General features: G+C 41.4%; 1 protein-coding gene across 3 annotated transcripts in view; it reads left to right on the top strand.

Annotated features, from left to right (window-relative positions):
- Window positions 1-130: 130 nt before the first annotated feature.
- The window catches only part of CPNE4 (copine 4), a 230,188-nt gene continuing 204,385 nt past the window's right edge, over window positions 131-25,933 (top strand). For 2 of the 3 annotated variants that reach the window (XM_042043746.1, XM_042043747.1), the window contains exon 1: window positions 131-308. The gene's annotated coding sequence lies outside the window, so the exon portion shown is untranslated. Of the gene's footprint in view, window positions 323-25,933 lie in introns of all 3 variants that reach the window. The other variant, XM_042043748.1, reaches the window with a different exon arrangement.

Consider the following 25,933-nt stretch of genomic DNA (forward strand, 5'->3'; position numbering starts at 1 on the left):
CCGGAGCATCCCCAGCGCCCGTCGGTGCCCGCCGCTCCCCGCAGGGGGCGCTGCCGCGGGCTCGGCGCCTCCGGCACGGCCGGGGCCGGGGCGGCTCCTCGCGGGGGCAGCGCCGGGCGCGTCCCGCCCTCCCGCCTCCTCCCTGCGTCCCCTCCCCTCGGCCGCGCTGGTGGAGCCGCCGGGCTCCCCTGCTCCTCTTCACATGGGGCTCGCCCTGCCCGCGGGACGGTGCTCCCGCTCTCCCGCCGACCGCTGAGAGGCACCCGGCGCGGGAGAAGGGGCTTGTCGCTGCTGCCGCCGGCGGGCAGGTAGGGACGGGCAGGTAGGGGCGGGCGGCGCACCTGAGGGGAGTCGGGGAGCGGGCGGCGGCAGGACGGGCGCGCCGGCTCTGCCGCCCCGGCCGGCGGTGCGGGGCGCGGAGGGGGCGCACGTGGAGCGGGTTCCTCGCATCCCGCCCGCCTCCCTCCGCCAGGGTCTTCCCTGCGCAGTTTCGGGATGCTCGCAGGACCCCCGCCGGTCACTTGCGGGCGTATCGCGGGGGGATTCTCTTCCCGGCTGCCGCGGGGAGCGGCGCAACTTCAGGGAGGAACCCGGGCGGGGACGCTGTTCTTCCCCGTTCGCCCAAAGGGGATGGAGTTTAATTAAAGAGCCGCGGATCTCCCTCTGTCTATTCCATCTTTTATTTACCTGTCAGGAGAACAGGTCTGTTATTTGTGAAATTATTTTATGTCTGTTAAGGTGTTGTTTCTTTATTTTCTGTACACTACCAAATACAGTTGGTAGATTAAAACACAGCACGAAATCCTTATGCCGTTGAAGTGAGCGCTATGGGTTTGCCGTGTTCATATAATATGATGTTCTCATAGCTCAAAATAAACCTTTTCATTAAAAAAGGAGAAAACCGGAATCAGTTCTCAGAGCTTTTGATTGATTAGAGCTCCCTCGTGGAAATCAGCGGGGAGTTTTGCCTGATTAAGAGCTGCAAAATTGTCCTGAGGTTTGTTACACAACTGGCTGTAGTCGTGCAGTACGGGCTCAGTTAGGTAACTTTGCAACTGGGTCTCGTTTTCACTGGTCCAGCTGAAGTATGAAGTGCTTTCAAGTCAAATTTGTTTCATTTCTCTGCTTTAAGCACTCTCTACTCGACGTGTACAAGGTAGTGGGAGGACTATTTTACCTGCCTTAAAGAAGAGTAAACGTGTTGGTTAAACAGGGAAGCTGGTGACATCCGTCGGAGAGAGAGCGATTGCAGTTTAGAAATGCTCCATGTGTTTTGCTGGCAGTGCCAGGTTAACTGCTTTCATCCTGAATGTGTTTTATTTCACTTGTGTTGCAGTTGAGCCTCAGAAGCTCTAGTTAAGAACCGGGGACTCAGCTGTAAGAGAAGGTGTACAGACAGCCATGTAATCATAATCTCTCCAGCAAAGAGCATGCTTTCTGATGTGATTATGCAGAAATGTTACAGAAAACAGAGCATTGCTCCCAGAATAGCTTGGAGGTTGCCATTTCCACACATGTGAGCTGACTATTCAGTTACTGCTGTTCTGTTGGGGTTTTTTTTGTGCTGCTGAACTACCTGACAGTAAGCAGTTTACAGAATCCAGTCAGTTGGTTGTGGAACTTTTCTTCTTGCTGCAACTGCAAGAGTTTATGTCAAATCGCTTTTTTTTTAAGGCGGGAAAGTAGGTAAAATAAAATGGAAACTTTCTTGCCCTTCAAGTAGCAGCAGCACAGGACCAGACTTGGGGAGGGTGGAACAAACAAAACCCAACACTCTTCTTTGGGGTTGTAACTACTTTCAGATGAGAAAAACTCTTTTGGGATGGCACTTCACAAGTTTGTTCTTGGTTCCTTGAAATTTCAGGTGGTGAAAGTCTGATCGATCTAGCTATTCAAGTGAGGAAAAAGGCATTGTATTGTGGTCTGTGGAGTTCAAATGCACATTACTGGAAAGCTTCAAATAGCCTTAAAATAGTCGTTAGTGGGGCAGGTATATTTGCTGTGTTTGGGACAATTGGATTTCCATTTAGAAGAATAGGGAGTGTTTCTGAAGCAGGGTATAACTCTGTTAGCTTTGGCATTCAGTACTTGTGTTCCCAGACTGAGACCACAATCCGATACGAATCCATTGCATGTAAATTCAGTGTCTGCAGATACATGTGTTGGTATTGCTAACCTCACTGCAGGTTGGAGACCTAATATCTTTGAGGATATGTCTATGGAAAAAACTCAGGCATGTGATGAACAGCTTTCCAGAGCTAGGATGATGGAAAACAAATTGTGTATCACTAAAGTTAAAAGTATTCAAGAAAGCTGTTAATAACATTCAAAAGGACAAATATGCATGTGAAGAGCATTATCAGTTTGTGTAGCTCAGTAGCCAGCGTGAAGCTGAGCTATCATGCTTAACTGTCCATCTTGTAATCTTTGGGCAGAGATTTTTCTAAAACAGGGTGCTTAAACATACTCCAGTTTGAAACACTGAAGTGAGGTGGATCACGGTGAACTAATTCTGCTCAAGGCATTGGACATTTGCACCTTGGAAAGAAAAACTACCTTCTTAGCAGTATGCCAAAGCCTGGAGCTCTCCATTCACAGAGAAGCTAATGGGGTACACATTGTGGTGTTCCATGTTCAGTGCTGGTTTAAAGGAGACATTTCTATGGCAGCTATCACTTATATATCACAATTGTTGATTTGGCTTCACGAGGTGGGCTAAAAAAGTGTCATGGATGTGAAGAGATAAAGTGCCTCGCTGAGTTGCTTGGGAAGTTTGAAAGAGCAAGACATTGAGGCCAGATGGAGGAAGGTTTAGACTGGCAGTTTGATCTGGCTTGTCTGCCTTGTTTGCTATAGATTGTTTGAAAAGCTCTTTCTAGGTGCTGCATTCAATGGTTGGCTGACAACATTTAAAGTTTAAAAGTGTTTTTCCTGTTATGTGCCCTTCTATCTCTTTGCATGCACGTGATATTTGGTAGGCATTGGTATTTTATCATGCTGTCATAGCTTCCCTTTTCCTGAGTTTATTATTTTAATGTTTTAAAAACTTCTATTAGACTCCATGCAAAAACAACACTCTGTTAATGGATGGTTAGAGTGGTGAAATTTGAATGTGAGATAGCCAGCAGTCAGCATTATGGTTCCTGTGCAACCATTAGTCAGCAACACTTCACATAAATATCCAATCTAAAATTTAATATCATTCTCTGCAGTGTATCTCATTGGAAAGGTGACTTTAGGTAAGCAGGAAGTTCTAACTGGAGGATGAAGGATACATGCCTACAAAGAGCTGTGCTGAGGCTGATGTGAAAATGGTAACTTGGGGTTTAAGCACTTGTGACTCAGAAGTTTAAGTCCATTTTTGCTCTTAAAAACTGCAGTGTGAAACTTTAGGGCTGCTTAATATTTTTAGTCTTTTTGCAAGATACCTGACAGCAAAACCTGCATAGTAGCTGCTCTGAGGAGCTCTGCTTTTGTCTGCCCTTGGAAGTGAAGTGTCCTTTGCTGGTGCAGTTGCATGTGCCAGTGTGCTAGTTGTTGGTAGAGAGAGGTTTTTGTTCCGTTTAAATTCACATTTGAGTCGCTAAAGACCCTCATGTTGTCTCCCATTAATCGGCCAACTGTAGTTTCTGTCTTCAAGCAAATGAAGTTGTGTTAATTTGCTCCCGTTTGCCCTTTTATGCTGCAAGTGCTACACAGCTGTGAAGTTGCCATCTAGCTTTGATTCAGGAACGCATTCTTCTTCCAAGTGGTGTGCATGTCCTCAAACAGCCTGGATTCTCAGAGAAAGGTAGGTCTGAAAGTGGCATTTGTGGCCTAGAAAAAAGCTACACAGAGATGAGGGGAGCTACATGCATGCTTAGAAACTAGCACATGCCCAGGTGTTTTGGTGAATAAGCTGGAATGCATTGCTGAATCACAGCTGTGAGGGTGCAGAAATACTATACCTATAGCATCTGCTGCAGCTGAGTGCAGCGCTGGGAGTGAATTTCAGGGCAGGTATTTGGAGACCATCCGGACAGCAAAAATTAACCAGGAGTGGGACTGTACATGCTACAGACAGGAATGGAAACATTACATTGCAAGTCACTTTACTGGGAAATTTCACCAGTACTTCTCACTTTCTCTCTGACACTCAAATGCTGAGTGAAAATTGATGCACTAAATGACCCAATTCCCATTGATTTCCTTTAGAAAATGATTACATGAAGGGTGTTTCTAAGAAAACTGCCTTGGGAGTTCCACCCGTGGCCTGCAAAAACGGTGGAATTTGCCCGGTAATGACGTTTTTGTGTCAGTCCTTGATAACTGATTCCATGCGCGGGACCAGCGCTAATTAGGGAAGTCCCGGTACCGACCCGGTCTTGGTTCCATTAACCTACCCGCGACCTCCGCGGGCGGCGGTGACGCTGCGGGCGGGGAGCGGGGCCGGGGGTCCGGGAGCGGGGCCGGGGATCCGGGGCTCCCATCCCGGCGGGCGCGGGCGGAGCCGCGGGGGGGAGCCCGAGGACCGGCGGAGCTCGCGGGGATCCCGGCGCGTGTGCGGAGCGGGACGAGCATCCCGAGACACCCGGGCCGCTCCCCGGTGAGGGGCATCCTCCCCGCGGGATGCCGGAGGGTGTGCGGGGCGTGATGCGCATCCCGAGCCACTGTTCCGCTCCCCTGGTGAGGCACATCCTGAGCACCCTCCCGTTCGCAGCGATCGCCTACTTTACCTGGGTCATTTTATGGTGTCCTGCGACAGCAAAGCCCTTTCTTCCATTGTGCGCCTGGTTATGTACAGGAGCTGGTCTGAGCAGAAGGAGATTCCTCTCCTAACTTAGCTCGCTGGCCTCCCCCCACCCTATTGTTACCACTAATCTTTCCTACTTTGCCAGGCCAGGCCCTCCAAAGCTGGAAATGAAATGTCTGCCAGCTTCTTTAGTAGCTTGACTGAAGGCAGTGCAAGAAGCACCCCAGGGTGGGGCACTAAAAGGATTCTTGGCTAGATCAACCTTTTGTGGCTAAAACAGTGGTTCCCAGCTGTGTGACTTTGATTCCTCGTTTATTGTCAATAAATGTGTGATTGACACAGGGGGAGTACCTACAGCGTTATTTGCTAGTGACTGCCAAGTGGCTCAGCAAAATCTGGAAGTGAGTGGCTGTCACAGAGTTGGACTAGTACGGACTAAAGATTCCCTTTAGTTGAACAGGGGACAAATGGAAAGCAGGTGTGCCCTAAGCAGGAAAAGTTTTCTTTGTGTGAAAGACTGAGCTGTGGAACTGCTTGGCCAGTTAATCCATGCTTTTCTAATCTACTGCATTCTATAATTTGCTCCTGTGAATTCATCACTAAATGTTACATGGATTGTCAGTCTTCAAGCAGCAGTATATCTTCAAGCACTGTATATCTGGAGGGGGCAAGGCACCCTTCTCACAGGTGGAAAAAGCCAATCATTTGGCTGTGGGGTGCAGCTTGGACAGGGGCAATCCCAGAATTAATTTCTGACTCTTTTTTGACTGTTTGTCTTGAGAAGGTTTCTTATTTTGCATTGTGTTGTCTAGAGCCTTCAGGCAAGATTGTTGTCTTCAGTAATGCTTGCCACCGTGGCTCAGCATAATGTGAAGGACTAGGATGGCTAATGTTATTTGCCATCTAGAAGGACTCTGTCAATAATCAACAGAGTATCATGAAAAAATGCAGAACTGTCTTGTTGAATTAAAAATATCTTGTACAATATCTGCAGTAAGATAATATGTGTACAATTTTGTGAGGACTGTGACTGGCACTTTGAAGTCATTGCCAGTAAAATCCTTGGAAATGTGGACAGATTAATAACCTGCAGCTACCAGTGTGCTAAGTAATGTAGATAGCTGTTTCTTATTTGGTTTTACACTAATTGCTGCTGCTGCTGTTACCATTGCATTTGTGAGTTGATGGAGGTGCACATCATCTGTGTACTCCTGGTGCAAATGTTGCCCTGGCACATCATGTGTTGATAAAAGCAGATGCTTTTATTTGGCTTTCAATTTATGGTGCAAGTTTTGTGGGATCATTAAGGTTCACTGAAAAAGGTAGAAAATGCCCTGGGGAGCCTGCCAGACATTTGGCTAGACAGGCTCATCTTTGCATAGTGATCAAAGAAAGAAGGAAGAAAAGCAAATCTGTAAAAATCTATGAAATTATTTATTTGGAGTGAGTGTTTAGATGAAGGAGAAGAGTGAGGGAAGGGAAAATAGAAAATTGGAATAGCCTGCCTGACAGAATGTTTTAAGTAGGGTCCAGTCCTCTGTGAGGGATTGCAGGCAGCTTGTAACTGCTTGGGAATGTTCTTTTTGAACTTGCAGAAAGCTTTCAGTCTTAAGCTTGCCTTGTAGGTCTGGGCTGAGGCTCAGCTTCAGTTGCATGGAAAAAACAGAAAAAAGTTTGCTGTAGTAAAGCTTAATTTTTTTTTTTTTTTGTGATTTTGCAGATGTATAAAATACAATGTCAGCCCTTTATGTTGGGGATGACAGTATATGCTGGAGGTGGCCACAGTCATGTGAAGAAAGATCAAGCAGAAACCTTTAAGGCACATGTAATTTTTTCTGAGTTTAGGAAAAGTCCTTGTGACTCTTCATCTACATTAAGTGGTGCCTGACTATCTGTAGTTTTAATTTTGCTTCTTTGTGACATAAGCAGTCACACTAACTTTGAGAGAGATTCCAAATAAATATTTCAGTTAGTTCTGATTTTATATCTTAAAAGATCAAGTTCAACTTACAGGAAAAATGACAGTATTGATCCTTCCTTTTCCTATCCATCAAAATCTTATCTTCCATAAGAAAAAATTGGGTTAGGACTGCAGAGTAGTCAGAAATTAAGAAACTGGTGAACTATGCTTGAAAGTCACTTTTTCTTCACAACCTTAGATACTTTGTATCTCTATCAAGGACTGGGAGATGGAGCAGAATAACTGTTCATTATATGCGGGTTGTAACTGCAATTTGAAATGTCAGATGCAGTTTATAATTAGAAACAGGAGACTAAAACTTCATCTCTGAACATAGATTTGTAATGAATGGCTGATTTAAAAAAAAGTATACACAAAAAGGCATGAAAATGTTTAAATAAATATTTTTATGAGATTATCTCAGTATTGAATTAAATATTGTCTCGCTTCTGTAATTATTTTAAGTGCAAATAATATGAAAGTGACTGATTATACAAGAAAATATTTTTTGTGTGTGTTGAATTTTAATAGTTCTATTTATGAATTATGTTCAACTGTGGACTCGAGGAAGACATACCTGAATAAGCTGATGCAATACTTCCCCATCAACTCAAAACAGTATATAATAAAAACTGCAACATTAAATAAAATAGATTGCAAGGATAAATTAATTGGAAAAGTACTCTTCAGGTGATTAATTCTTAAATGTTTTCCATGGACTGGTAAGGGGGATGGTATTTCAGTTTTTGCAGTCAAAGCTAAAATGTCTAGTTTGTGGGGACTTATGAGCTTTCTGATTTCATCCATGAATTCATAACCGTAGAATTTTACCAACTGTTCAGTGAACTTGGTCAGCAGCATGGATTCTGTTAGATGGAGCTCCTGTTAACCATCCCTGTGGGGAGAAGCTAAAGCATTTAGCTGTAATGCTCCCTTGGCCACTTTGTTCACCCTTTACCGTGCACAAAGTGACTATGAAAGCAAGATATACATAACTTTAAAACAGGTATTTGCTGACTGGAAGTGTGGTAGGTGACTAGCAACCAGGCAAAACACTGACATACTGCTTCTAGGTAAGATATCTGCTTCACAGCCTCACAGGATAGCTGAGGTCGGGAGGCACCTCTGGAAGTCATTTGGTCCAATTCCCCTTTTCAAGCATGGCCACTTAGAGCCAGTCACCCAGAACTGTGTCTAGGTGGTTTCTGAATTTCTCCAGTGAGGGGAAGCGCAACTTCCCTGGGCCACTTGTGCTTGGTCACCCTCACAGTGCAAAAAGTGTTTTCTGATCTTCAGAAGGAACCACTGTGTACCCATCACATCTGGTTCAGTCACTGGGCATGACTGGAAAGAGGCCAGCTTCATGCTCTGTGTGCCCCCTCTTCAAGTATTTGTTTATGTTAGTAATTTCCCCTCCTGAGCCTTCTGTTCTCTTGGCTGAACAGTTTCTTGGCTCTTTCCTCTTATGTGAGGTGCTCCCATCCCTTCATTATCCTTGTGGCCCTTTGCTGGTCTCTCTCCAGTATGTCCATATTGTTCTTTCACTGAGGAACCCACATCTCCAGTCGTGGTCGTGCTCACCCTGGGATCATTGCTGGCCTGGCAGCCAGCAGTATTGGGAAAGTTCACTTCTATTATGCCTTGGATGGACTGTTTCTCAGTATTGCTGGGGTTTTTTTCCACAGCTTTTTGTGGTTGTTTGGTTTTTTGTTTTGGTTTGGTTTTTTTGGTTTTTCTTGAGTCCTTGAACTGTTAACGACCTAGGATCTTTCAAGTATCTTATGTCTAGCTGCAGATTTACCATTCCTGTCTATCATGGCTCTAGTCTGAGTATTGTTGCACAGCTTTCTTGCAAGGTGGCAGTTTCTTTAGAAGTTTCATTCAAGGTTGCGCAGTTCTGCTGTGTCAAATCTAGGCCTTGGATCACAAGATAGATAGATGAACCCCTAGGAGGAGGAGGATTCACGCAAAGCTGAGCTGTGAAATCACTATGAGCTATGCTGTGCCAATTCCTTTAGGAGAGCACACAGTGAATAGTAGTTGCAAGGTTATTTGAACTACTTTGAAAATAACTGGATGTCTGCAGGAGAAGCCTTGTAACTTAAGCCTCCTCTGTGCTGGACTTTCACTCTCAGTGTGATTTCGTACATATTTCTGACACTAATGTGGTTTGTAATTGGCTCTTTGCCTGATCTTAGACAGTGACAAGTGGTGCTGATGTGGATTGCCGATGGTCAGGAAAACTCTTTTAATTTTATGCCAGGAAAAGTTTATGTTAAATATTAGGAAAAATTTCTTCACTGAAAAGGTTGTCAAGCTCTTGAACAGGCTGTCCAGGGAACTGACTGAGCCACCATTGCTGGAAGTATTTAAAAGATTCATACATGTGTCACTTAAGGACATGGTTTAGTGGTGGACTTGGTAGCATTAGATTAACTGTTGGGACTCAATCTTAAAGGTCTTTTTCAACCTAAGTTATTTTATAATTCTAAAAAAAAAAAAAAAAAAAAAAGCCCAAAAACTATCGAAAGAAATAGAGGAAGGTGGAGCTCAAGATGTTGACAACAGTTGTAAAGGAGCGATGGACTGAGAGTGAGAATCAGGACACTGGCCTGCTATGTTATATGCAGGAAATGGTGGTGCACTAGGTAAAATTAGAAGTTAAAAATAAGAATAAGTTTTATGAAGAGACAAGATGACACTTTTGGTATTTCCCGAGGGGTAGAAGGATCAAACATTACAAGTGGGTTTTAATGAAAAAACAGCGGGTAAAGTTCTGACTCTTTTGAAATGCAAAGAAAAACTTATATTGCCTTTACTGGTGCTGGAATTATTCCTGTCTTGAATGTCAGGAGAGAGTATCAGGAAAGAAACTAAATGTTTTCTTGTATTTACAGATTTTCTTGTATTTACAAATTTACAGACTTGGAACTTTTGTTATCTGCAGTGGAAAACCAGGTCAAACACTGGGAAAAACTTTCTTATTGGAACGGTAGTGCAACAGAAAAAAATTCTGAAATAATTGAGATTTCATTCATTTGAAGGCTTGAATAGCAGAGAGTGTCTACAATAAAGTTTTCAGATACAGTTAAATCAGTTTTGGAGACAAATGGTATTTCAGCCACACCCTTTGTGATTTTATAAAATCTTCCAGCAACTAGGCTTTCAGATTTGTTTGATCCTTTCTACACAGGAGACACAGCTTTCTTAAACTGTTAATGTGTATGCAGCACATGAAGGAAGCCAACACGTTTCTGACAGAAAGCCACATGAGTTAACAAACTGTGAAAGTAATGGGGTTTGTTTGGGGTTGGTTTTGATGTTGCTTTTTTTCTTGAACTAAGCAGCTGGTAGTGGTCCTGTCTTGTAAACTGGCTATTTATTAATGCTCTTTGATCTATTTGCTTTTGCAACTTAGATATTTATTTTACTACTTTAAGTAGCTCCTGTGACGTGCTAGTCAGTTGCTAGTTTGAGACCTTTGAAAAGTGCCACCCCTCTTGCTGCTGGAGCTATATAAAGTGTGATCTGAATGACCTCCCACTGCTCCTTATGAAGAGAGAGCGATGCTGTGGTATCTCCATCGAAGAGATGCCACTTAAAGCTTCAGACATATTGCCATAAGCGTTCATCAGGTGTTATCAGTGACTGGCACATCACTCATCTTCTACCTACTGCTTTGTTAAGGGTTATTTTATGCACTGGAGTGCTGGTGTTTGTGTGCGGTGTGGCGGGCGGTTGTGTGATTTGTTGTTTTGTTTTCATTGTGGGTTTGTTGCTTTTTTGTGAAGTGTTCAGTTTGAGAGTGCTTACATTGCACCAGTCTTTTATAGGATGATTTCTGCTAGTTTTGTTTTTGAAAGCAACCAACCAATTGGGTGACAAGACTGTTGGCGCTCTAAAAACCTCTTTTTCATTAGGATGTTATGCTGAAGAATGACTTTCTCCTATCCGTGATCTTTACTTCCTGCAGCAGCAAAACAAAAATTTGCAGGGTTTCTTGTATCTAGTTGAAATTTCTTACAGCAGTGATCTTTCCAGGTGTATCCCTAATTAGGGGTGGAATTTGTCACCTAAGTAAATGGATTCAGTTGGTTTGTTTAAAAAAAGTCAAGAATATCAGATAAAATTTGTTTTGAAGTTCTGTAAAACCTTTTTTGAAGAAGCATCCTTTAAACCTTTTGGAGTTAACTGCTCAAAGAGATGTACTAGAAGGCTAGCAATGATTCTCAGAAGAGTTGACTGGAGGAGATTTAAAAATTAGCTATTCTAATCTATTTCTAATGGAAATGGATCTGCTTTGAACCAAAGTTTAACTGGTGTTCACAAAAGGTAGTTCCACTGTGAAAATACTTGTTTCCTGCCTTAAAGAAGTCTTTAATTTCTGCACCTTGATACTCATGATGTTAATGTATTGATTTGCTTTTCTGTCCTATTAAGCTACATTGGTCCTTCTTTTACTGGAATAAATCTGATCCTGACAGTTTTCTTACATAAACACTACCTACATGGCATTAAGAAGGTTTAAACCTGGTTTGTACTGAGAAAGTTTAAGATGAAGCCTGACTTTTACAAGTAATAATGATGAAGCCAAAGAAATGTATTCTGTAGGAATTTAGGATCGTAACTTGCATAAAGCAGAGTTTTGCATGACTTGAATTTTATGACCTTCCTTCCTACAATTCCTTTCACTGTGGGCAGTTAGTCTGTAATCATTCTCTAAAGTGAGTACCCAGAGTTAACTTCCTTATTTGCACTTATGTCTTGGTGGGGTTTTATTATGGAAATAGTTATGTTTAACCACCCAATTAGCAGGTGAATAATTCTTTCATGCTGTTGCATCCATTTCTCAGTGACCACCCATTCTGTGATACGAATTTTTTCGAAGAGTGCAGTTTTTTAACTGTGACCAGAGGATAAGTTGGGGTTGAATGAAATAACAGAGAGAATGTTGAGGATTTGATCAATTTGAAATGGTCCATTTCTCCTGCAGTTCAAGACAATTAGGGAAGATGGATGCAGCAAGTGACTTGCAGTGTAACTGATCTCCTTAAATTCACTGACAAAATGTGAGCTGCACTCCAGAAATTTTCACAGATTACCACTGTGTTGGTTTCCAGAAGAATGCACAAGTTCTGTAGAAGTGGCAGTGAAAGAAATGGCTACTGAAAGAAATGGGAAAACAAAGCGGGGAGTAGCCCTAATGTTTTTCATGCAGCTGTTGCCAAGAAACTTCAGTTGAACATAACCTGTTATTGATTGTGGTTTCCTTGGCTTAGTGATGATATATACATTAGACCACAAATTCAGTTTCTCTAAAGTGATTCTCATGTGACCTATCCCTGGCTCTGGTAGTGAAGAATTTTTGTAGTCTGGATTTTGTGCTGGGGTTTGTTTGTTTGTTTGTGTTTGTTGTTCATTTGTTTAAAATTGATTATGGATACTGTAAGCAGATGGAAAATGCCCAGTGGAATTGCAGATGAAAAATAAGGTAGAAGTTCATGTCACTTGTGTTGAAGTGGAGGAAAAATTAGTATGCAGCTGAAAGCTTATGAATGAGCGAATGATGGGTGTTAAATGCTCTTATTAGCCATGTGTTAGGAGGAAAACACAGAAGCTGACCTCTGTGGAAAAGGTAATGCATTAGCTGTCAGTGTAAAATGTCTTGTGAGCCTTGTAGAGTCTCACAAGGCTTGCAAAGAGTGAGGTAGTTGCATTTGGCTTGCTTTGCTTGTAATCCGCCATGGAGAGTGGGTTGCCAGGATTCCTCTGCGGAACAAACAGTGCATGAGCAGCAGAAACTTTGGGCCAGAGGAACTGAAAGGTGTCGATAAGGGTGGAGATGGATGGAGCTGCTGAGCATTTTGCAGGAAGTCCTGCCTGAATTGTCTGTTAATACCTACTTGGCTGTACAGTTGGGCTTATGTAGATGATGAGTGTCCGAAAGGGCCCCTTGTGACAGCTCCCACGGTGAAATCACTTGTGTTACCAGGGCGTGATTCATGAGAGCTCATGTAATCCATTTTCTGTTGAATGATCTCTGTTCCTGGGGTTACTCTTTAAGTGGTGTGGGTAAATGCTGGAAGCTGTGTGAGGATGGTGGTGTGAGGCTCTGGCAACTAGGAAGGCTGGCAATACCTGTTTTAAATAGCTTGCTAGATCATATTTGGTGCTTGCAAGCATGAATGTATGTTTTCAGAGATGCACTCAGACCTTAAACAGAGAAGATTAAATAAATTTTGAGCATGAGCAATATAGATTTCTCCTGCTGTCTTGGCCCTCTCTCTGTGCTGCACTTGTCAACACCCATGTTTTAAGGGAACACAAAGAAAGGCTGTGGGGTCTCAGAGCACTGATTTGGTGACTTTTCAGGAAGAACATGATCTGAACATTTTGCTATTGCAAGTAGGAAGCAAGGATGCTTAAAAATCAAACCAAACAATCTCAAGGAAACAAGAGACTTACAAACAGTTCTTGTTCCATTGCTGGCAGCATTTCTGTTGACTTAGTGGTCTGTGCGAGGAATCCTTTAATTTTCAGCATTAGCCCCACTCCATATTTTCATGACAACTCATAAAGAAGAAACATGAGGCAGAAAAGCTAAGAGGGTTTTCTTCATTAATTCTTTCTTGTAGGGTGTGGGGTTTAAGGATTTCATGCATCTGGGATGCTTTGAAAATGGAAAGTGGGATGGGAAACACTATTTTCTAGTATGTTTTTTTCTCTAGGTGTTGTTATGCAGTGCATAGTGTGGGGATTTGACTCCAAAAGTATAGCTAGCTTGTGACTTGGCTGCCTTTCCTAACCATTCTAGGATAAAATACCTATTGGTATAATTTTTGAGCTTCAAGCTCTCTTGGCTTCCAGTTACTTCTTTGAACTCAGTGCAGAATTACAGCATTTGCAGAGCCCAGTTTTGTGACTTCATTGGTTTTTTTTTCCATCATAAAAAATGCTCACAAAGCACCAAACAACACTGAGTTGGGTAGAAGATAGCAAACCAAACAAAAACTACAGTGACCCAGTTTAGTATTTTACATTTTATTTTCATCTTGTTTTCTTGTTAGTGGTGGAAATGAAAAACAAATTTGTGATCAGTGTCTCAAAATCAAATGTAAACATCTGAAAATTTTCAGGTTTTTTGTGTTCTATTTAAACAAATTATGTATAAAGATTTCCAACTGAGCATTAGTTTTTGTGTTTTATTCAGAGATAAAGAGGATAGGCTTTTCGCACTCATTTATTATCTGGCTCTTGGTTCTACTCAGCTCTTACTGTTAGGCTGTTTTAAAACACTTTAAGGAGTTTATGGTTCTCTTTAAGCATATGATTAAGATAAAAAACTTTAAAAAGAGAACAAACTTGCTTCTAATTACTTCATATTTGTATAATAACTCTTACTTTTCTAATTCTAAAATTATCATAGAATGATTTGGGTTGAAAGGGACCATAAATATAACCTAGTTCCAACCCCTCCATGGGCAGGAACACCTTCTAGTAGGTCAGATTGCTGAGGTCCCCATCCAACCTGGCCTTGAACACTTCCAGGAATGGGGCATCTACACCTTCTCCGGGTAATCTGTTCCAGAGCCTCACCACCCTCACAGCAGAGAATTTCTTCCTAACATCTGAAAGAGCAGAGATTTAGGTTAGTTTAACTACCACTATCTGCCCATGTAAAAAGTTGCTGTTGCTGTCACTCTTTTCTATAAGTCCTCTTTAAGTACTGAAAGGCCAACTAGGTCTCCCTGGAGCTTCCTCTTCTCCAAGCTGAACAACTTGGCTTGTTGAACTTCTTCATGAGGTTCTCATGGGCCCACTTCTCAGGCTTGTCCAGGTTCCTCTGGATGGCATCCCGTCTTTTTCTTTCTCTGCACCAACTGTTCTGCTCAACTTTGTGTCATCTACAAACTTCCTGAGGGTGCACTCAGTCTTGCTGTTTATGTAGTTGATAAAGATGAGATAGGGCACAGATCCCAAGACAGAGCCCTGAGGAACACCCCTTGTCATCAGCCTCCATTTGGCCATAGAGCCATTGAGTACAACTCTTACTGCATCTGTCCAGCCACTTCTTCATCCAACAACCTATACTTCAAACCCATGTTTCTCCAATTTGGAGATAAGGATGTCATTTGGGACTGTGTTAAAAGCTTTGCAGAAGTCCAGATAGATGACGGTGACTGGTCTTCCCTTGTGGACCATTGCCGTCACTCCATCATGGAAGGCTGTAAGATTGGTCAGGCATGATTTGACATCAGTACAGCTGTGCTGGCTGTCTTGGGATCACCTCTTGGTCTTGTATGTGCCTTAACCTTGCTTCCATGAGGATCTGCTCCGTGATCTTTCCAGGCACAGAGGTAGGCTATACTAAACTGGTAGTTTCCTTTCTTCTCTTTTTAAAAACTAGAGTAATCTCCCTTTTTCCAGTCACCAGGAAATTCACCTGACTGCCATGACTTTTCAAATGTGAGGGGGAGTGGCTTGGCAGCATCATCATCTAGTTCCCCCAGGACTCTGGGATGCATCTCATCAGGCCCTGGGGCCTTGTGGCTATTCAGTTTTATCAAGAGTCCCAACTGCTCTTTGCTTACAGTGGGAGGAACATTGCTACCCTAAGCCCAGCCTAGAGGTTCAGGGACTAGAGAGATATGGGAAGCCTGAATTATACTTCTAAACCACTGACCTGGATTGAAGCAGATGTGCTTTCTGGCTTTCATTTGTCAGGAATCTTTGCTTGCAGGGGCAGGTGACTAAAGTATTTGATTTTTAATTGGCCACTGAACCAAGTAACCATAAATGCTTGCTTGCTTTGTTCTGATACAAATCTTCCTCTAACTTGTTAGTTATTTTAAAAGAACAATGAAAGTTTTTTTTTGTTTTTTTTTTTTTTTTAAATATTTGGGAGGGTCAAATTAAATACTCTTTTCCTGAAAACAAAATTTTCTTTTCTGAAGTAATTTCCATGGCAGCAGACCATATAGGTGGCCTTAAAAGTCAACAGGAAGGATTGCCAGTCCTTAAGTGCACGGACCAGTGGTTAGAGGACTTTCTGTGGGTAAATTGAAACTCTTCTTTTTCTGTAAAATGTTTGTTCTTGGTGCTGGGCCAGAGGACAAGAGAACTGCCTGGGTTCCCTGCTCAGCTGGCTACAGCAGGGAGAGGAGGTGCAATGCCTCTGGTTTCATGTAGTGTTGGAGTACATCAGTGGCAGGGGCACACTGACTAAGGCAGCATCAGTTATCTGCATTAATAGCCCTAGTGTTTGGAACAAAATTGTTATCCAATTTTTAGTTGAAAACTAAATTTAGCAAAGTGAGTGGAAATAATGAATAACTTGGTGTATCAGAAGGACTGAAACTCTGGGTTATTGGGTTTTTTATCTGTATAAACATTTTTGGTAGCTCTTATTCCATCCTATTCAACTTGTTTGGGAATCCCAAATACTCTTGTTATTGTGCAAGATATTACCAGCTGTCAAGGGAAGTGGTGAATCTCAGCTTCTCTTGCTCTTGTTCCGGTAGGGTGTTCTGGGAAAGCAAGGCTCAGGTATGAGGTACATCTGGGCAGCAATGCCAGGTGACAGTTGTCTCTTCTCTCCTTGTCGTGCTCTCGCTTACCTGAGGTGTGTATTTGGGAGCTGGTTTTAACCCGCTGGGAAGGAAGAGCCAATATAAAAGGTTGAAACAAGAAGAAAAGGAAAGAAAGATTAAAAAGAAAAACTGCCTTTGAAGTCACACTTTGAACCAGCCCCTGAATTTTTACAAATGTTGTGTAAGTGTTGCTCCTCTGTGCTGCGGTGAATAAGTCACAAACATTGCTGCTGTGCTTTTTTCAAATCTGTGTAAAGAGAAGTAATGCTACTCCAGCTCTTCTGACTGGGAGCTGAGGAGCATGGGATTATGGGATTTGTCTGCAATCATACAAGGGACCTGTGGCAGTGAGGCACCAGAAGGGGGATGTCTGGACTTCCAGTCCAGCACACATGCTAACACAAAATGCTAAAAAAGCATTTTTCAATATTTTGTGCGTATTGGACAAAAAGAATAGAAAGCTTGATCTCAAAGTTTTGATTAATTTCTATTCAAACAAATTAAGTGACAGGCAGAAATAGTTGCTTGTGTTATATCAGTAGTGCAGGTATGCTTTTAGCCCATGCAAAAGCCCTTGTGGAAAAATTACTGTTTATGGAGAGATTTAGAGCTGTTTCACTTCCATGAGCTATTTACTACTTCAACTGAACTAACATCTATTAAACATTCATTCTAAGTACAGTACCCTCAAGAGTCAATTTAGGTAAACTGCAATACCTCTTTCTAGGCTAAAAATTGCTCTGTATAATGCATGTAGAAAAAAAATCCATTAAATTATTTTTCCAGCTCCTCTCAGTCTTTATTATATTTTGAGATTAATTTTTTTTTATGAGGTGGTAGGGAAGGAGGGAAGAAAGCTCCTTTGTCAGCTGCATAAAGGGACATTCAAAGCTTTTGTGTGTAAGGGATTTTTGGAATGATGTCTTCAATTTTCTTCTCTTTTAAGTTTTGTGTGTTATTATGACTGCAAACTTTCACACTCCCATTGTCATGAATAGTAGTCTTTAGAGCTTTGGCATTTTCCATCCTGGCAGCCAAATGGATGTGTAGAACAACGCTGAAGACAGTGACTTAAATCATGTTTCAAAACCCGCTTACCCCATGTAGTATTTACTTCAAATACAGTATACTATTTTTAAAACATTGTGCCTGCAGCAGTGGATGATGTTTGAGAATCAGCTTCGCATTTGGTTACTGTTTGAGGAGACAAGCAGCTGCCTTGGGTTGAAGGTAAGAGAAAAGATGCTGCCTAACCACAGAGCTCACTGAGCTGAAGGTTTATGGGGGTCGAAGGAGGGTGATGCAGGTGAGACCTGCCTAGAGGTGTGGGCCTTGGTGGGAATTGGGAAGGATTGAGCTCATGTTCTGGATTGGGTGTGTGTGGAGAGGGTCTGGGGTCTCCTAGCCTTACCCTGTTACCTTTGTCCCTCTTAGAATTAAATTTTACGGTACATTTGGGTGTTACCAGGTGTTAAGGGATAGGTCATTAAGTGGCACAAAAAACTGGTGCATGTCAGACTTGAGAAGATATTAAGGGATGGGACCACAGCCCAGTGAAGTCAGGGAACTTTTTTTCCTTAGTCTGTACTGTATTGTTTTTATGACATATACAAAGATTTTAACAGATTTGGTATTCCTCTGTAGTGTTCTAACATTTTTTTGAGGATATTTTAAAGAGACAAAACCAAAAATATAATTTTGGGACTTTGTGCAAGGATTCTTTTTTCTTTTCATTGCGACAGTTGTCCATTAAAGCTAATATTTACCTGTCCTTCAGTGAATCCCCTCCCACCCTTCCCCTAATCAGCTCTTTCCAAGCACAGGAAGGGGATTCAAGTAACCAATACCAGGCTCTAAACTTTGGGTCAAGGAGGGCTCGCGAGTTACTGTGAGTCAGGTGAGCCACGCTAACGCTCCCTGCTTATGCTCTGAACTCCTAACTTGACTAACTAAACTAACTCCAACTAAAAATCATAGGCTGCAAAAATGTTACTCATTTTTTGCGCTCTCTGAAGTTGATGCTATCTGCAGGTACTTACCAGTACCATGTTGTCAGAGATTGTTTTTGCACAGGTCTGCAAGCAGAACAGATGTGCCAGATTATTCTAGTCTGCTTCAGTCTAAATTTGTTAGACTCGTTTAACCTGCTTTGCATGGGGAAGTGGGTTTGAGTTAGCTCACTGACTTTGCTGGACTTTGCTTTTACCATCAGAGCCATAGGGAAGGGACAATGACAAGTAGCACAGCTACCTACAGAAGATATGACAGAGCCTGTGATTTTTTGCCAGTTCATATGTCTTACATCCGTACAGGCTGAAGAGATTAAAATGTGTAAAAGTTCAAGTTGGTCCAAACTCTGTTAGCAAGTCTGGTTTGATTTATACCTGTTATGACCACGGTAGAGGAGTTCTTAAATTTGGTGTCCAAGCAAAGTCTTTTCAGTGTAGACAAAGGCACAGTGTTGATTGCTCCACCTCATGTAGCTTTGATTATTTTTAAAAGCTCTGCTTAATATGAATCTCCCCTTATCAGGTAATGCAGCATTAGGTTGCTATTCTGAACAAATGTAAAGCTATTTTCAAGCATGAAGATCTATGTTTCCCACCCAGTATTGTATGACAGCAGTAACTTTAGCCACAGTGAGCAATTATCCAGTCAGTTTTCAGTATGTATCTATAAAAGGGTGTTAACACAAGTGGTGTCTCTTATAATGGAGACCTTTTAGTGTTTTGCAGTCTTTTGAGTGGTTTATATTCATGGCTTTTTTTTTTAATTTTTTTTTTTATCCTAGACATCCATTCTATATCTAATTTAGGAGTTTTAGGATTAATTGTTTCCAGTCTTCACAGTACCAAACAAGATGTTCCCCTTCCCCTCCAGAAGGGTGCACAGCCTCTGTATTGCAGTCTATTGGGCTGAGAGTGCTGTCTCATATAATATCACAAATAAACTTGCCAGGACGACTTTTGCACGACACTCTAGCCCATTCTACAGCGTAATGCAGAGCTGTAAAATCAGCCATATAAGTCAAATCCTTGAGAAGTACATTACTTTAATACTTCAATTGGCCATGAAAAGTTGCCAAAGCTTATTTCCAGACCTAGTAATTCCTTTAAAAATTGTTTTCTCATTATATACTTAGTTAAATAGCAATTTTACCCTTTTCTGAATATAGATCATTAAATTAGAATAGGTTTAACATTTTCCTCTTCCTGCATCCAAATTCCTTGAGGCTCGGGAGTCCTGACAATGCCTGATGGAACAGAGCAATTCAGTAACTTGATTAAAAGGACTGAGCTGCTCAACAAATAGGCCCAGCAAAGGTCCTGTGTTGAAGCTTTCATGCGCCAGCCTTTTAATTTCAGAATGACATTCAATAAGGGCAAGAAATTAACTAATCAAAAGGACTTGCATGAGTGAGTTAGAGGTGGCTGATCTTGAACTGAGTAAGCAAGCACATAGATTGAATAAAAAAGGTGATAACCATATTCTTGTTCTCCTTTAAAAGGACAGTACACGCTGGGATGCCCATTGTATCAGCTCTTCAGAGGTGCACTGGCACCTGTTGTGGAGGGAAACAGGGTAAAATCCAGGACTTTCTAGGAATTTCCTTCTGCTCTACCATTTTCAAGTATTCCCACCAGTTTTTCCAGACCCCCATTTTCAAATCCCCCACTTCACATTTCCAGTTTCTATTCAAGATGCCGTGATAAAGGGCGGCAAAGCAATCAATGCATCGCCAGAGCCAAAAAAAGATCAATTCAAGCATGACCACATTGCGAAGCATATTACTGTGTGAATTAGAAACAATTCTCCCCATTGTTATTCTAGAGGCAATGCAATTCAATAGTATTAGAAACAGTGCATTAGTAACAGCATTTACTGGACTAGTCACATAATATTCCATCATCATTATCTAGATATGCCTTAAATGAGATGTGATAACAGCACTTGAGGCATTCAGAGAGTGCCGTTGAAATACTGCACAGAGCTCAGGAAGGGGTTTTTGACATGCGGTGGGTATTCATGTGCCATGCTGCAGGGTCATCGAGGGGCAACCACTGGTCTTTTGCACCCACCTCTTCTGCTGAACAAGGGAAATAGCAGACCTCCTGGATCATAGGCCAAGGCAAGAGCCAGGGAGGAAAGGAAACAGAAATAATTTTGAGGAAACATGGACATTTTTCAGGCTTTGGGGGAGTTGTTTCTGGCTTTTTAAAAAATTCAGTTGGTTTGGGGTTTTTTAAAAATAAACAGCAAACTCCCCCAGTTTCATGAGTTGCTGTGTTTCACTGCAGGATTACTGAATCGCAGTTCTTTACATGCTCCACCTTGCAGCACCTCTCTGTGTGCCACTGGCTGTCCCACTTATGCCCAGTGAAAAGCCCTGGGGGCAGCTGTGTGCCCAGTTCTGCCTGCTGACAGCCAACACACGTGCTCTCTGCTGCAGCCTCTTGCACAAATGCACACGGAGCTCCTGGCACCAGCAAATTCCCTCCATGCACAACACTGATGAGCCTTCGTGTAACCACCAATGACCTGTCATTCGAAATTCATCTGGCATGTATTCTGTCTTTTAGAATTAGGCCTTTTAACAGCTCTCCCATCTCCATTTTTGATTCATGAGCAGCATCTGACAGGTCTTGGATACTCACCAAAACTGGCAAACTATAATCTCGCAAATTAAAAAGAGCCCTTCCTAAAACTGCTTTTTCTTTTTAAAACACCCACTAGTCATAACATTAATTCAGCTACTACAGTTTGCATGCTGTTTGTATTTTACTTACATCCATTAATGAAAAGGAGAATTAGATTATGTACAGGAGAGGCTGGGAAATTGTTTGGACTCCATGCTCTTTTAAACAGCCTTTTCTTACAGATGACAGATTCAGGTCAGGAAAAGTCTAAAATGGGACACTATTGCTACGGATAACACAGTGAGCAAGTAGTTAGTGCCCTTCCCCACCCTCACCACAACACACCCTCAAGAAGACCTGATTTAAACACATTTCTTTTCATGATGCTTTGGAAACCTTTGACAGAGATTCCTTTTGCACTTTTATCTTCCCCATAGTGTGTGTGGCACAGACCCATAAGCGAAATGCTGACTTTCAGGTAGTCACACTTGACTTTCCTTTAACCAGCAAAGCAAAAGGAGTGCAGAAGAGTTGCAGAAACCCTTCTGAAATAAAGCATCCAGAAAATAGGGAGGAAATAGATATAGATGTTTATGTATATCCAAAAATCTCTTGCCACTTTACAAACTAGTAGTCTTTAGGGGAGACCTGTTTTCCCATCATCTTGTCCAGGTTTCTCTAGGCACAGTAACTAGAGATACAGGCTCTCGGATCTGTGTCTATGGCTGCCAGAGATAAGAAAATTAATCACTGTAGAAGTCTTTTTCTGGTTTCTTATATATCATTGTTGCTACATCATCAGATCTTCCTTAGTCTAATACCTAAGCAGTGCCATGTACTGAGCTTCTCATTCAGCAACTTCATTTTCTCCCAAGAGATTCAAGAGTCTGGTTTAGCCTATGAAAAACCAGGAGGCACATTAATTACACCAAAATCCAGGTATGATTCAAGTAGGGGAGTGTAGTATAACAAATGTAACACACTACAGGCACAGACTACCCAGCCCCCAGCAAAGAGAGCAACTGGAAGTTGTGATCCAGCAACCATGCCTTGCCTTAAGGACAGAAAAGGTCACTGTGTACAAGAAGTTTGTTACTCTGCATCAGAATCACTGACGTTTAGAAGTGAGCCTATGATTTATCACTGAGTCAAGGGACAAACTTTAAAAAGACAGAAATTATGAATGCAACTCAAAATGACAATGAATTCATTACATCCATAGTAAGTACATCCAAAGGTTGCATACTCTCCCTAGTGAAGCAAACACAGTAAGACTCTGGCTTATTGGGTAATGAACAGCTGAGCTGTTCATAATTGTTTTATAACATTAGTTCAGTATTTTCCTTTTTTGATATACTAGCCACTTGAGATTGTTTTGCCAAGAGATCTGTTACTTAAAAACTTAACGGACTTTTTAATAACATATTTCATGTATAGAAAAAAGGAAATATAAAAAAATTGGGAGTTTTAAGAAATTATTTGAAATAAACATTCCAAATTGTTGCTGCTTTGCAGTGTGCTTGCAGTACTTCTTAAGGGGGAAGAAGAAGAAGGGAAAAAAAAAGAATGAAAAGCCTTTTACAGCTACACTCCTATGTGGCCTTAAATACTGTGCCACTGATTCCCGTTGAGATAAAAAACTACTTTTAGCTGGGAAAAATAGGGCTCCTAGAGTTCAATTTGAGTATTTTATAAAGAAAGATAGATGGCAAAATTGTCATGTGAGAAAACAACTGGTAGAAACTAAAATAAAATCTCCAGTTTGACTGCCAGAATCCAGCAAACGCTGTATAGTGCTCAGAGCAGAGAACAACAACAAAAAAAATCCACCAGCAGTTAATGAGAAACAGGCAACCAATAGCTTGGGGGTGTCCCTAACTCTTTAGTTAGCCTTGTCTTTAATTAAAGGAATAAAAAAAATTAGTAGTCACCTGAAGCTGATTGCATCAAAGTTCCACCAGCATTGGGGCATTCATCAGTGCACCTTATGCTGTGACCCTAAGAGGAAGTAAGAGGTAGGTACAGGAGCAAAGTACCTTAACTGTAATTGTGACATCCTCTAGTAGAAGTTATTTCTTGTTTAACTTGGAGGAAGAATGTGAACAATTACAATCAACACACAGTTCATCTCTATGGCTTCTTAGAATTGTTTCATCTTGAAGAGTGCCATTCTTTTGGGGGACTGCTTGTGCTTCCTGTGCTGGAAGGCTTAAAATAGTCTAGAATTTCCAGACATCCTAGATCAGAAAGGGCAAATGAAATTAACTTTATCAGGAGACTGTTTTGGGTTGCTGAATACAAAAATCCATTCAGCAACCTCTCAATAAAAGAACATATAAAACATGGAGGAATTGTACTTTAACCTGCTGTGGAGTGTAGTCCTAGCTCTGTGGTCTTGACAGATCAATCAGTCAAAGTAATAACTTTTTAACAAGAATTTAATCAATAAAACATCTATATTAATATTTCTATTTAAGCCTGCCTAAGCCCTAGTTCTTGCTCATTCTCAGCGTGAGTGCACAAGTCACATCCCTCTCTAGAGTATGTTAAACAGAGCTGACAGAAATCATCTTCCTGATGCCCATTGTGTGACAAAGGCTTATCACGATTATCTCAATTTTCACTTTGAGGTCTGGCAGGAGAGAGCTGGCAGAACAGGAAGATAATTGGGTCCTGAAAGTTAATACCATCCTCTTTCCTGAAGATGCTTTTATTTTCAAAATATTGGGGTTTTCTGGTTGTCCAGCAGCCCTTCTTGGATGCAAATGCCCAGATAAACATTCTGGCCATCCTAGTTTAATTATTTAATCTGGGACAATAATTAGGCTTTGTGTGCCTTAAAAACTTTCAGATTGTGCAGATGTATGTGACTGAATAATTAATCAGTAAATAGGAAAGTAAATGGGAAACCCCTGCAAATGGTTCCACACAGTGCAAAGACAGAAATACCTCTGCTGTACAGACTTTGTGTAGGATCATCGTCATCTCATGACAACCAGTGCAAAGCTGGTAAAAACAGGGAAGTACATGGCTTTACTCCAAAGCTGTGTATAAACATACGTATTCTCTTTCCACTGCTTTTTCAGGAATGTTTCTAAGCTTGACTGTGGTGAAAGCACTTTCCTCATGTTGTCTTGATGTGACTTTGTAGCAAAGGGCTGAGTATTCCAGTTATTGTTATTAGTAGGTCTAATGCATTAAGTATTTTCCAGGTCAGTATTAAATTAAATATATGGTGGTCACAGCCTATGCTTTACATATGCTTATATAATTCCCTTATTACCAGAGATCAGTTGTCAGCTCCTCCTTGGTGGGTGCCAGACACTTAGGGTCATAGGAAATTCAAACACCAGAAAAAGAATCAATAAACTTGCCATATTATATTCTGAATTTTTGATAAAAACCTTTGGGAGTACTGTGCAACGCTATGGAGCATATTCTGTAGAGCAGCTAGGTAAGAAATATTCTTAATATGAAAGGAACTATTGATCATTCTGAAGCTTATCCATTTCTTGAATGCTGTTCCTCTGAAGACACTGATTTTCTTCTTGAATACTTTTGAGGATCCTGGCATTTGTTTGACTGATTTTGTTTGCTTTGTTGTGGATTTTGTTGGGTTGTTTTTAAATACTGTTCCTACTGTCAAATGCATGAGAGGATTGAAATTTGTTGTGGAAAGAATTAAGCCATTGGGGATATAAGTCTGGGTAGAGCCCTGTAATCAAGAGATGGTGGGAAATGATGAATAATGTTGCCAAAGGCTTCCTGAACAGAGCGATTGGGAGAGAACAGGGCAGGATCAGTTTGAAAGGAGCAATTTTCTATGCGTGTTTTTAAAGGCGTATATTAAAAAACAAGCATGTCATCAATCACAGACTGTTTCACCTGCAAAATTATTCTGAAATTTTAAAATTAGGCTTTTAGGCTTTTTAAATATTCAATCCTTTGGATCTGGATAGAATGACCTCCTGAGATCCCTTGAAATTTTAAGCAACTCTGACTCTTCACCTTTTTTTCCTCTGGCCAAAACTATTTGTTAAATGTATTTTCAAATAGTTTTGTTTTCCATGAAATTCTGTTCATGGAGAAATACTGCTTATTTTGAGCAGGTGGTGGCTTTTTCCTCCCTCGTAATGATAATGACTCTGAATGGAAAGGTACAAGTTGAAGGAGGACTGCTAAAAACAGTGTCAATCCTGTGGGTGTATAGTCAGAAGTTAAGATGAGATAACACTTGCATCAACTATGAACTGTTGTTTGGCACAGATTTGCTTGAAATCAATGGGGAACTACATCAGCATTTTTTGTCTCTATGTTTTTTCGTATTATTTCAATTTATATAACCCATAAATTCACTTAAGCCTAGCAGAAACCTGCTTGTTTCTAGACAGTACAACTGTAGTGCAATCTCCCTAATTTTGTCATTCATTTTTGTATTGAAAATGTAACTCCACTGTTGACAAGTTAGTAAGGTTTCTGCACTCAAAGGTCGGCTCTCCCTGGAGTCTCCTTTTGTCTGGAAGATGACATATATTAAAATTTTATAACAGTTCCCACTAGTTTCAATCCCACAATCTTGGGATCAGTATGGCTGTTCTTCACAACCTATCAAGTGCAATAAAAATACCTTAGGTGAGCAATAGAGAGATTGGAATTAGGTTCTTCTAAGCAAGACTTGTTTGCATAAAGGTTTAAATCTGGTCACAGGAGTGCTGGTAAGGCTCCTTTCACTTCAGGTGGAAGGAGCTGCCAACACTTTCACATATAAAATGGCTGATCTTTTGAAATAAGGCAAGGATGGGTGCACCTGGGTGCAGGGCTACACTTGCAACCATGATTTTTTTCCCTGCACAGTCTGCTCTTTGCACATAATTTAAAAAAAAAAAATCCTCTCTTGGTGTAAAAAGTCCCAGATATTAGGAAGGGGATCCAGATCATCCAAGGATATGCTTTCTTTGACTTGTGTGAGAAGACTGGCCCGTGGTAGTCTAAGCAAGCTCTATGGGTTAGCAGT

This window comes from Corvus kubaryi, unplaced genomic scaffold (assembly GCF_017639235.1).
Source record: "Corvus kubaryi isolate FWS band 111438036 unplaced genomic scaffold, C.kubaryi_AGA036_p1.0 37398, whole genome shotgun sequence".
Classification (NCBI taxonomy): domain Eukaryota; kingdom Metazoa; phylum Chordata; class Aves; order Passeriformes; family Corvidae; genus Corvus; species Corvus kubaryi.